The sequence below is a fragment of the Somniosus microcephalus genome, chromosome 28 (genome assembly GCF_052327205.1).
Source record: "Somniosus microcephalus isolate GS21.2 chromosome 28, FLI_Smic_1.0, whole genome shotgun sequence".
Taxonomy (NCBI): Eukaryota; Metazoa; Chordata; class Chondrichthyes; order Squaliformes; family Somniosidae; genus Somniosus; species Somniosus microcephalus.
The window spans coordinates 26724881-26737507 of NC_141014.1; the positions used below are offsets into that span (position 1 = coordinate 26724881).

Sequence of the window (12627 nt, forward strand, 5' to 3'; positions counted from 1 at the left end):
AAGCGACCCGTTCCACTATTCACATCGTCATCCATCCCGCCCCGTGTCTTCCCTGGAAGAGCCCGACGGCAGCTACTGCACACAAAGCGGCAGGAAGGAGGGAAACATTTCCTTCCCATTTGTCAGCCCTTTTCGTGCTGGCGAACCCGTACAGCTTTAAAAAGGAAATATATCAAAGAGGCATCAAGATTATTAATTCAGAACCCTCACAGCTGGTGTGAGGAGAAACAGGCAGAATGCTTTCAGAACTGTGCGCTCACTGATCTTCTGACACCCACGCAGGGATTTGTCCACTTTTGGCCTATTTTCAAGGTCTGGCTGACAGGCCCTGATTGTTCTGCGCCAAGCCATCCATGATGTTGTACATTAAACTCTTTGGAGGTTTACTGAGACCTCGGAGGAAATTAAAATCATGCTTAGTGCGTGGGCTTATCTTGCAATACATATTTGTCAGATAGCTTTCCTTAGAAAGTGCCCGCTTGATTAGAATTTTTTTTCTTCCGTTAATCCTGGGGTAACAGAACCGCAGCAGAAAACAGGTAACTGTGGGATGCTATTAATTGTAGGCCGGTGAGAAGCACCGCAAGGGCTGACACACACCAAATTTCAGACACTGTTGCATAGCAACAATTTCCCCCCACAGTTTTTAAGCAAAAAAATCCTTAATATTGACGATTTTCAGTCATGTCTGGTTGTCTGTGTCGGCCCGGTTTTAACTCCAGGGGTGATTTGGGCAGGTGGGAGTTAGAGGGACCATTTTAGCCTAACTCACCGGGGGCAGGAAACCCAACGGGATCGGGCGGCACGCTGGTTTTACAACACGCCCAATATAAAAAAAGGAAGTCTGGCATTTCAATCGCGCCTTTCACAACCTCAGCACATCCCAAAGCGCTTTACAGCCAATGAAGTACTTTTGAAGTGTAGCCGCTGTTGTAATGTAGGAAATGCGGCAGCCAATTTGTGCACAGCAAGCTCCCACAAACAGCAATGCGAAAATTACCAGATAACCTGTGACGTAATAAAACTCACTACGCACTTGGTTTGAGTATAAAGCAAGGCTTTAATCAACTTGTTTCAGAACATGGAGGTCTAGTTGTACTTCACTAGTTCCTTGTCTTTACAAAATGTCCCTGGAAAGCTGGGGCCGACGCCCGAGTATTTATACTCCTTGGACGGCGCCACCAGCTGGCCGTCCAGCGTTATTTCATAAGTAGTTTCTTGATGATGAGATTTATAACAACCTGTTTTTAGTGGTGTTGCCTGAGCATTGACCCAGGACACCGGGGAGAACGCCCCCTGCTCTTCTTTGAATAGTGACATGAGGTTCTTTTACGGTCACCTGTGAGGTTAGAGGGGGCTTCAGTTTAACGTCTCATCCGAAAGAGGACATCTCCGGTTCTGTGGCAGGGTAACGTTAAAATTGGCTCCCGTGACTTTATAGGGCTGCCAAGGTGAGAGGGGGAAAAACTATGTGAAGGGACATTTAACAACACATGGTGTAGATTAAATAGAATGGTCACTTATCACTTGGAGGGTGCGAGTCTAGGTGGGGTAGAGGAACAAAGGGAATCTCGGAGTACAAATACACAAATCACTAAAAGTTGCGCCATAGGTTAGCAAGGCCATAAAAAAAGCAAACCAAGCACGAGGGTTTATTTCTAGAGGGATAGAATTGAAAAGTAGGGAAGTTATGCTAAACCTGTATCGAACCTTGGTTAGACCACACTTGGAGTACTGCGTGCAGTTCTGGTCGCCATACTATAAAAAGGATATAGAGACACTGGAGAGGGTGCAGAGAAGATTTACAAGGATGATAGCAGAAATGCGAGGGTATACATATCAGGAAAGGATGGACAGGCTGGGTCTCTTTTCTCTTGAAAAAAGAAGGCTGAGGGGTGACCGAATAGAGATCTTTAAAATTATGAAAGGTTTTGATAGAGTGGATACAGAGAGAATGTTTCCACTTGTGGGGAAGAGAATAACTAGAGGCCATCAATATAAGATAGTCACCAAGAAATCCAATAGGGAATTCAGAAGAAACCTCTTTACCCAGAGAGTGGTGAGAATGTGGAACTCGCTACCACAGGGGGTGGTTGAAGCGAATAGTATAGATACATTTAAGGGGAGGCTGGACAAGCGTATGAGGGAGAAGGGAATAGAGGGTTACGCTGATAGAGTTAGATGAGGAAAGACGGGAGGAGGCTCGAGTGGAGCATAAACGCCAGCATGGACTGGTTGGACTGAATGGCCTGTTTCTGTGCCGTATATTCGATGTAATCCCATGTCATGTCAACCTAACTAACTCCTGAATTAAAGATTCTTGAAACAATAAAATGCAAATCAATGATTATTAAGCTTAAAACCTTTAATGATGTGACAACTTAACAGATCTTAGCAATCTACCCTATCACCTTCTGTTTGATTGGCTGCCTTTTGCTGCAGCCAAACTGGACAGAGGCCAGGGCTTTAATTGAGGAGGGTGACAACTTAAGCAAGGACTTAATTTATATCGGAACAGGAGGAGGCCATTTAGCCCCTCGAGCCTGTTCCGCCATTCAGTGAGATCATGGCTGATCTGTATCTTAACTCCATCTCCCCACCTTGGTTCCATATCCCTTAATACCCTTACCCAAATTTTTTAGTTTTGAAGTTTTCAATTGCCCCCCCCCAACAAGTTTTTGGGGGTGAGAGTTCCAGATTTCCACTACCCTTTGTGTGAAGAAGTGCTTCCTGAAGTTACCCCTAAATGTCCTAGCTCTAATTTGAAGGTTATGCCCCCTTGTTCTGGACTCCCCCCACCAGAGGAAATCATTTCTCTGTATCTGCACTATCAATTCCTTTAATCCTCTTAAACACCCTTAGCTGTGAGGAAAGATTGGATAGGCTGGGGTTGTTCGCTTTGTAACAGAGGAGGCTGAGGGGAGACTTGATTGAGGTGTATAAAATTATGAGGGGCCTAGATAGAGTGGATAGGAAGGACCTATTTCCCTTAGCAGAGAGGTCAATAACCAGGGGGCATAGGTTTAAAGTCATTGGTGGAAGGATTAGAGGGGAGTTGAGGAGAACTTTTTTCACCCAGAGGGTGGTGGGGGTCTGGAACTCACTGCCTGAAAGGGTGGTAGATGCAGAAACCCTCATCACATTTAAAAAGTACTTGGATATGCACTTGACGCTCCGTAACCCACAGGGCTACGGACCAAGAGCTGGAAAGTGGGATTTGACTAGATAGCTGTTTTTCGGCCGGTGCAGACATGATGGGCCGAATGGCCCCCTTCTGTGCTGTAAATTTCTATGATCCTATGGCCTCAATTTGGTCAACATTTAATCTTCTACCATCAAGAGAATACCAGCCTAGTCTGTGCTACCTGTCCTCATAATTTAACCCTATTAGCCCCAATTTCATGAGTGGAGAAGCAGGAAGCAGTGATGTGGTGCTGTCTCTGGGGCCAACTAGGTAGACCAAAGTCACCTTTGCTGTTCCTGTGCTCTTCCACATCCCTCTAGGGATTACAAAACATGGCTCATCCCAGGAGATGGAAATTAAGTCAATGTGCAGATGCAAAAGGAAGTTACAGAAGGATAGAAACAACAGAAGAGGAGGAGCAGTGGCACATGTTCAAGATATTTTGCAATGAAGGAAGCTGATCTGATATCTCAGGGGAGGACACCCAGGGTTTCATTTCCTTTGCTAACTACTGCTTAACGCCCTTGGAGAAAATTCGGTGTGCAATTTCACAGGGGTTCTGGACACATTGGAAATCATTAGAATTATTAATTAAATTTGAATTGAATGATTATTAATTAAATTAGGATTATAAGGTAATAGTCTGACAAGCCAATGGGAAGGCAGAGGGTGGAGTTACAAGAGAAGCCCGTCACAGACCCCTGGATGGCCTAAGGTTATTGTCAAATCACATGAGAATTCACATTTATGCTGCCCAATTCTTTTCAAACCTTCTCCCTCACTCTATCACTCTCTCATCCCTCACTCTCTATCACTCTCTCATCCCTCACTCTATCACTCTCTCATTCATTCTCTATCACTCTATCACCCCTCACTCTCTATCACTCTCTCATCCCTCACTCTCTATCACTCTCTCATCCCTCACTCTTTCACTCTCTCATTCATTCTCTATCACTCTATCACCCCTCACTCTCTATCACTCTCTCATCCCTCACTCTCTATCACTCTCTCATCCCTCACTCTATCACTCTCTCATTCATTCTCTATCACTCTATCACCCCTCACTCTCTATCACTCTCTCGTCCCTCACTCTCTATCACCCTCTCACCCCTCACTCTCTATCACTCTATCACCCCTCACTCTCTATCACTCTCTCATCCCTCACTCTATCACTCTATCACCCCTCACTCTCTATCACTCTATCACCCCTCACTCTCTATCACTCTCTCATCCCTCACTCTCTATCACTCTCTCATCCCTCACTCTCTATCACTCTCTCATCCCTCACTCTATCACTCTCTCATCCCTCACTCTATCACTCTCTCATTCATTCTCTATCACCCTATCACTCCTCACTCTCTATCACACTCTCATTCCTCACTCTCTCTCACTCTCTTATCCCTCACTCTATCACTCTCTCATCACTCTCTCTATCACTCTGTTATTCCTCACGCTCTATCACTCACTCATCCCTCACTCTCTATCACTCTCTCATCCCTCACTCTCTATCACTCTCTCATCCCTCACTCTCTATCACTCTCTCATCCCTCACTCTATCACTCTCTCATCCCTCACTCTATCACTCTCTCATCCCTCTCTCTATCACTCCATCACCCCTCACTCTCTATCACTCTCTCATCCCTCACTCTCTATCGCTCTCATCCCTCACTCTATCACCCTATTATCCCTCACTATCCCTCTGTTATTCCTCACTCTCTATCCCTCTGTTATTCCTCACTCTATTCCTCTGTTATCCCTCACTCTCTATTCCTCTGTTATCCCTCACTCTCTATTCCTCTGTTATCCCTCACTCTCTATTCCTCTGTTATCCCTCACTCTCTATCACTCTGTTATCCCTCACTCTCTATCCCTCTGTTATCCCTCACTCTCTATCCCTCTGTTACCCCTCACTCTCTATTCTTCTGTTATTCCTCACTCTCTATCCCTCTGTTATCCCTCACTCTCTATCCCTCTGTTACCCCTCACTCTCTATCCCTCTGTTATCCCTCACTCTCTATCACTCTGTTATCCCTCACTTTCTATCACTCTGTTATCCCTCACTCTCTATCACTCTGTTATCCCTCACTCTCTATCACTCTGTTATCCCTCACTCTCTATCACTCTGTTATCCCTCACTCTCTATCACTCTGTTATCCCTCACTCTCTATCACTCTGTTACCCCTCACTCTCTATCCCTCTGTTATCCCTCACTCTCTATCACTCTGTTATCCCTCACTCTCTATCCCTCTGTTATTCCTCACTCTCTATCAGTCTGTTATCCCTCACTCTCTATCACTCTGTTATTCCTCACTCTCTATCACTCTGTTATTCCTCACTCTCTATCACTCTGTTATTCCTCACTCTCTATCCCTCTGTTACCCCTCACTCTCTATCACTCTGTTACCCCTCACTCTCTATCCCTCTGTTATCCCTCACTCTCTATCACTCTGTTATCCCTCACTCTCTATCACTCTGTTATTCCTCACTCTCTATCCCTCTGTTATCCCTCACTCTCTATCACTCTGTTATCCCTCACTCTCTATCACTCTGTTATTCCTCACTCTCTATCACTCTGTTATCCCTCACTCTCTATCACTGTTATCCCTCACTCTCTATCACTCTGTTATCCCTCACTCTCTATCACTCTGTTACCCCTCACTCTCTATCACTGTTATCCCTCACGCTCTATCACTCTGTTACCCCTCACTCTCTATCACTGTTATCCCTCACTCTCCATCACTCTGTTATCCCTCACTCTCTATCACTCTGTTATTCCTCACTCTCTATCACTCTGTTATCCCTCACTCTCTATCACTCTGTTATTCCTCACTCTCTATCACTCTGTTATCCCTCACTCTCTATCACTCTGTTATTCCTCACTCTCTATCACTCTGTTATTCCTCACTCTCTATCACTCTGTTATTCCTCACTCTCTATCACTCTGTTATCCCTCACTCTCTATCACTCTGTTATTCCTCACTCTCTATCCCTCTGTTATTCCTCACTCTCTATCACTCTGTTATTTCTCACTCTCTATCACTCTGTTACCCCTCACTCTCTATCACTCTGTTATTCCTCACTCTCTATCACTCTGTTATCCCTCACTCTCTATCACCCTGTTATCCTTCACTCTCTATCAATTCAATTCAAATCACTTTATTGGCATGATAAGGTACATCTTATGTTGCCAAAGCATCAAAATACATTTATGGTTGAACACATAAACGCAGATCTATTCATACAGTGTATAAACAGATATATCCCTGAGTGTATAAATATACATTCGTATAATTTATATATACTTTTTTCTTAGGTTTACTGGTTGTCCCTCTGTTTATGGCAAGCTGTAATATAGTGTGCCGCTAGTGTTACACAGTTTATCTCTTCCCCTAGTAGGTATGGGAGTTTTTGGTCGTCATTCAAATTTCTGAATTCAGGGCATATTTGTGAGAATTTTTGGTAGAAATTCTCCCTGATGCTCTGATATTTTCCACAAGCTGTGAGGAAGTGCATCTCTGTCTCCACCACTCCCTGACTGCAGTGAGAGTATATCCTGTCCTCTCTTGGCAGCCGGGTCTGCCTGTGTCTGCCTTTTTCGATCGCCAGGCTATGTTCACTAAGTCTGTACCTTGTCAAGGTTTTTCTCAGTTTGCTATCCTTTACCATGGTCAGGTAATCAGCCATGTTGTATTGTCTGTTTAGGGCCAAGTAGCAATTGAGTTTGCTTTGGGTTTTTGTTGTTTCTGCCCAATATGACAGGTATTTTTCCTTTTGCTTAATGACAATTGTGTTGGGTCGAATTCTCTGTGCTACGATGTCACTGTCCTGGGGCTGGTTATTGTTAGTAGTGTTAGTGGTTGCTTCACTGAGTCCCAGGACTAGTTGACTGAGGGTGTTCTTCTTTATGGTCCTCTCTTGGCATTTCAAGGCTTCGTAATGATAGCAGTGGGGGTTGCTCATTTTTAGGTGTTTCCAAAATTTGGTGGCTCTTTTTTGGATAGTAATTATTAGTGGATATTGGCCTAGTTCTGCCCTGCATACATTGTTTACGGTTTTCCTTTGAGTCCGGAGGATACTTTTACAGAATTCTGCATGTAGGATCTCAATTGGGTGTTTGTCCCATTTTGCAAATTCTTTTTGTGTTAGCGGTCCCCACACCTCACTGCCATAGAGTGCAATTGGTTCAATTACTGATTTGAAAATTTTGAGCCAAATGCTAATTGGGATTTCTATTTGGATTGATCTTTTAATGGCATAGAAAGCCCTTCTAGCTTTCTCTTTCAGTTCATTCACAGCCAGTTTGAAATTTCCCGTAGAGCTGATTTTTATGCCCAAGTATGTGTAGTTAGTGGTTTGTTCAATTTTAGTTGTTCCTAGTGTGAGATTTATTTTGGGTCCCTGATGTCTGGACCTTTGCTGGAACACGAGGACCTTGGTTTTTTGGGGGTTTATTGTCAGGGCCCAGGTCTGACAGAATGACTCCAGCAGATCCAGGTTCTGCTGTAGACCCTCCTTAGTTGGTGACAGCAGAACCAGGTCATCTGCACAGAGGGGGAATTTAACCTTGGATTCATATAGGGTGAGGCCAGGTGCTGTAGATTGTTCAAGTAGTTTTGCCAATTCATTTATGTAAATATTAAAAAGTGTCGGTGAGATTGGCGAGCCCTGTGTCACCCCCCGCCCCTATGGGAAGTATTTTGTTTGTTTGTCTCCAATTTTAACTGCACATTTGTTGTTTGTATACATTGATTTAATTACATCATATGTTTTTCCCCCTACCCCACTTTCGATAAGTTTCAGGAATAGACCGTCGTGCCAGATGGAATCGAAAGCCTTCTGGAAATCTATAAAGCATGCGTAGATTTTGCTTTTGTTTTGATGAACGTGTTTGTCAATTAGGGTCTGTAGGGTGAAGATATGATCTGATGTTCTATAGTTTGGCAGGAATCCAATTTGGCTTTTACTCAAGACATTGTGCTCCTCAAGGAAGTTTATAAGTCTTTTGTTTATGATACTACAGAAAACCTTCCCCAGGTTACTGTTTACACAGATGCCTCTATAGTTATTTGGGTCAACTTTATCCCCACTTTTGTATATGGGCGTTATGAGTCCTTTGTTCCAGATATCAGGGAAGTAACCGACACTCAGAACCAAGTTGAAGAGTTTCAGTATAGCCAATTTCATTTTATCGTCCATGTGTTTAATCATCTCGCTTAGGATGCCGTCTGCACCACAAGCTTTTCCTGGTCGCAGGTCCTTGAGTTTTTCAATTAGCTCTTTTTCAGATATTATGGGGTCTATCGGGTTTTGGTTATCTTTTATGGCAAATTCTAGCTTTGCCAGTTTTTCGCATATTTGATATTGCTCTGGGCTTAGTGTGTTTTTCTGGTATAATTTTTCAAAATGGTTTTCCCATGTGTCTCCGTTTTGAATGGCCAATTCATCGTGTTGTTTTTTGTGTAATGTATTCCAGTTGTCCCAGAAACAATTGGAATCAATGGATTCCTCAATGGAGATGAGTGTATTCTTAATATACTGCTCTTTCTTGGTTCTGAGTGTGTTTTTGTATTGTGTTAGTGCCTGACAATAAGTAAGGCGTAATTCCTCATTTTCTGGTTGTCTGTGTTTTTGGTTTGATATTTTTCTGAGTTTTTTCCTCATGTTCTGGCAGTCGGAGTCAAACCATTTTTCGTAGTTTTTTGTTTTGGGTTTGTTCTTTCGAACTTTCAAGTTTGACATTGATGCCAAATTATCAAAAATATTATTTAGGTTATTCACTGCCCGGTTTACGCCTTCTTTATTGTGTGTGTATGTATTTTCCAGAAAGGTGTCCAAGAGAGCTTGAGTTGTTTGGTTGCTAATTGCTTTCTGGTATTTTTCCGTGCTGTTTTTGGCCCATCTGTAAGATTTTTTAATGTTGTACAGTTTACTGGGTTGTGTTTCTGTGTTGGTTGTTTCTGTCCTTTCAAGATATGCAGTAATTTGACTGTGGTCTGACAGTGTTGTTTGTGGTTTGACTGTGAATGTTCTGAAAGAGGATGGGTCTAGATCTGTAATCATATAGTCTACGGTGCTGAAGCCAAGAGGTGAGCAATAGGTGGATCTTCCTAGGAAGTCTCCCAATAACCTACCATTGACAATGTACAGACCCAGGCTTCGACAGAGCTGCAGGAGCTGTTTTCCGTTAGCATTTGTCTGTTTGTCGCAGTTATGCCTGTGTGGATGGGAAGGGAGATCAAAGTGGTTATTCCCAAATATGTAATTATTCCCGTGATTATTGGTGAAGTCTGGTTCTTCTCCCGTTCTTGAGTTGAGGTCCCCACATATCAACACATTTCCCTTGGCCTGGAATTGGATAATCTCCCTCTCTATGTTGGAGAAGGTGTCCTCTTTGAAGTACGGGGATTCTGTCGGGGGGATATAGAGTGTGCAAATGAAAACATCTTTCATGCTAGAGATGATGCCCCTCTTAATTTTGAGCCATAAGTGGTTTTCGCCCTTTTCCACAAATTCAATGCAACTCCTAAGCTCTGCTTTAATCCAAATCAGTATGCCTCCAGATTCTCTGCCCTGGGTTACTCCTGGCAATTTATTGGAGGGGACCACCAGCTCTGTGTACCCAATGGGACAGCCAGTGTGCCCTTCTCCTTTACACCAGGTTTCCTGTAAAAAGATAATATCTAGATCTTTAATCTCATCTAGGAACTCTGGGGTCCCACTCTTCATGCCAAGCATAGAAGAGCGTAGACCTTGGATATTCCAGGTTGAGATATATAAGGATTTCATGCTAAAATTGATCTTTTACTGTGATGGGTTAGAATATGATAAATAGTAATATGTGTTTGTCGTGTCTAAATGGGGAAAAAAGAACATTTTAATTGTCTATAAATGCTGAGGATAATTGGTTACAACTTTTTCTAACAACTAGTCCTTATTTTTTCTGATCCATAAGGCGGGAGTGGATGCTGCTGATCGCCTGCATTATGTCTCTTAATGGATTGTCTCTGCCAGTGGTATTGCGTATGCTCTGAGCACCTCTCCCTCTGCCTGGCTGGGGGTGGTCCTGTTCCCCTGTAGTACATGAGTGGTGCATGTCCGACGTTGTTGTTGTGCGTGATGATCCTCTCTGGTCCCGGTTGGTTGTTGTGATGGTCTCTGTAGTAGTCCTGGTCTGTATCCCGTTGGTCTTTGGTGATCGGGTGGGGGTCTTTTTGGGATCTGGGAGTGGACCCGGTTAAAAGCGACGTCCTTCAGGTCCTTTGCAAAGACCGACATTTGGTTCCTGTGGATATGGACTTGGTCGTAAAGACATTCCACATCGAGGGTGGGGTGTTGGGCCAGGTGCACGTTATGTTTTAATTCACAGTCTCTTGCTATGCTTGCATTTATCTCGTGGATTATTTTGTTGTTGAAGTTTCTTCTCGGCAATATTGTGGAAACCGTGATTCTAGTGTTTGGGAAGGTGTCGCTTGCCTTCTTGATCACTGATCCTAGCGATGTTGCTACCCTTTCCTGCTGGGCTCTTAGGTCATTTGTGCCGGTGTGTATTATTATGTGTTGGGGGGAGCCTAATTGGGTTTTGGTCAGCCATTCTAGGGCTTTGTCTGTTGTTGGGCACCAGAGCTTTTCTACTTTACGTCTAGGGAAGAGCCTTTTCTCCCATAGATATTTCCCATTTGAGTCTATGAGTATTACGATGTCAGCCTTGTTGGTGTTTACTGGTTTGTGGCTTTCCTCTGGACTCCCTGGTTCTGTGTTGGACCGGGGTGGTCGTGTCTGGTGTGAGCGTTCCTCTTGTGAGTGGCTCGGCTGTGGTTCCAAAGTGGCGGGGGCAGACTGGGTTTCAGTGTGCTGGTCGATCTGTGTGGCTCCCCCTGTATTGTGGGTCTGCTGCTGTTGTTCATTGTGAGAGTGTAGCTGCCCAGTCGGGCTCTGTATTGTCTTATCTCTAGCCTCTGGCTGCTGGGCTAATGCCGCTCTCTCTCCCCTGTGTCTCTCTTTGTCTTTCTGCAGCTCTTTCACCTGCTTCTGAAATAAGTTCAGATCCCTCCTGTGTCTCTCCCTCTCTTGTTCTTGTTCCTGTTTTATTGCTGAAATGATGTTTTCTTGGTCGGTTTTCATTTTAAGGACCTCATTTGTAAGTTTAACCAGCTGTGTCTCCAGCTGGTTAAATTTCTCCTTTAGTTGTACCGGGCTGTGTGGTCTCTGGGTGTGTGTCTGGTCGGAGCTGGAGGGCTCACTCACTTCCTGGCTAGGCTGCTTTTCTCTCTATCACTCTGTTATTCCTCACTCTCTATCCCTCTGTTATCCCTCACTCTCTACCACTCTGTTATTCCTCACTCTCTATCACTGTTATCCCTCACTCGCTATCACTCTGTTATTCCTCACTCTCTATCACCCTGTTATTCCTCACTCTCTATCCCTCTGTTATTCCTCACTCTCTATCACTGTTATCCCTCACTCTCTATCCCTCTGTTATTCCTCACTCTCTATCACCCTGTTATTCCTCACTCTCTATCCCTCTGTTATTCCTCACTCTCTATCACTCTGTTATCCCTCACTCTCTATCACTGTTATCCCTCACTCGCTATCACTCTGTTATTCCTCACTCTCTATCACTCTGTTATCCCTCACTCGCTATCACTCTGTTATTCCTCACGCTCTATCACTCTGTTATCCCTCACTCTCTATCACTGTTATCCCTCACGCTCTATCACTCTGTTATTCCTCACTCTCTATCACTCCGTTATCCCTCACTCACTATCCCTCTGTTATTCCTCACTCTCTATCACTCTGTTATTCCTCACTCTCTATCGCTCTCATCCTTCACTCTCTATCACTCTCTCATCCCTCACGCTATCACTCTGTTATTCCTCACTCTCTATCACGCTGTTATTCCTCTCTCTCTATCCCTCTGTTATCCCGCACTCTCCATCCCTCTGTTATCCCTCACTCTCTATCACTCTGTTATTCCTCATGCTCTATCACCCTGTTATTCCTCACTCTATCACTCCGTTATTCCTCACTCGCTATCCCTCTGTTATCCCTCACTCTCTATCACTCTGTTATTCCTCACTCTCTATCACGCTGCTATTCCTCTCTCTATCACTCCGTTATTCCTCACTCGCTATCACCCTGTTATCCCTCACTCTCTATCACTCTTTTATCCCTCACTCTCTCTCACTCTGTTATCCCTCACTCTCTATCACTGTTATTCCACACGCTTTATCACTCTGTTATCCCTCACTCGCTATCCCTCTGTTATCCCTCACTCTCTATCACTCTGTTATTCCTCATGCTCTATCACCCTGTTATTCCTCACTCTATCACTCCGTTATTCCTCACGCTCTATCACTCTGTTATCCCTCACTCTCTATCACTGTTATTCCTCACTCTCTATCACGCTGTTATTCCTCTCTCTATCACTCCGTTATTCCTCACTC

General features: G+C 44.0%; 1 pseudogene; it reads left to right on the forward strand.

The window, feature by feature from the left end:
- The first annotated feature begins 4137 nt into the window (after positions 1–4137).
- LOC147099466 (uncharacterized) lies at positions 4138–4778 on the forward strand (annotated as a pseudogene).
- The last annotated feature ends 7849 nt before the right edge of the window (positions 4779–12627 follow it).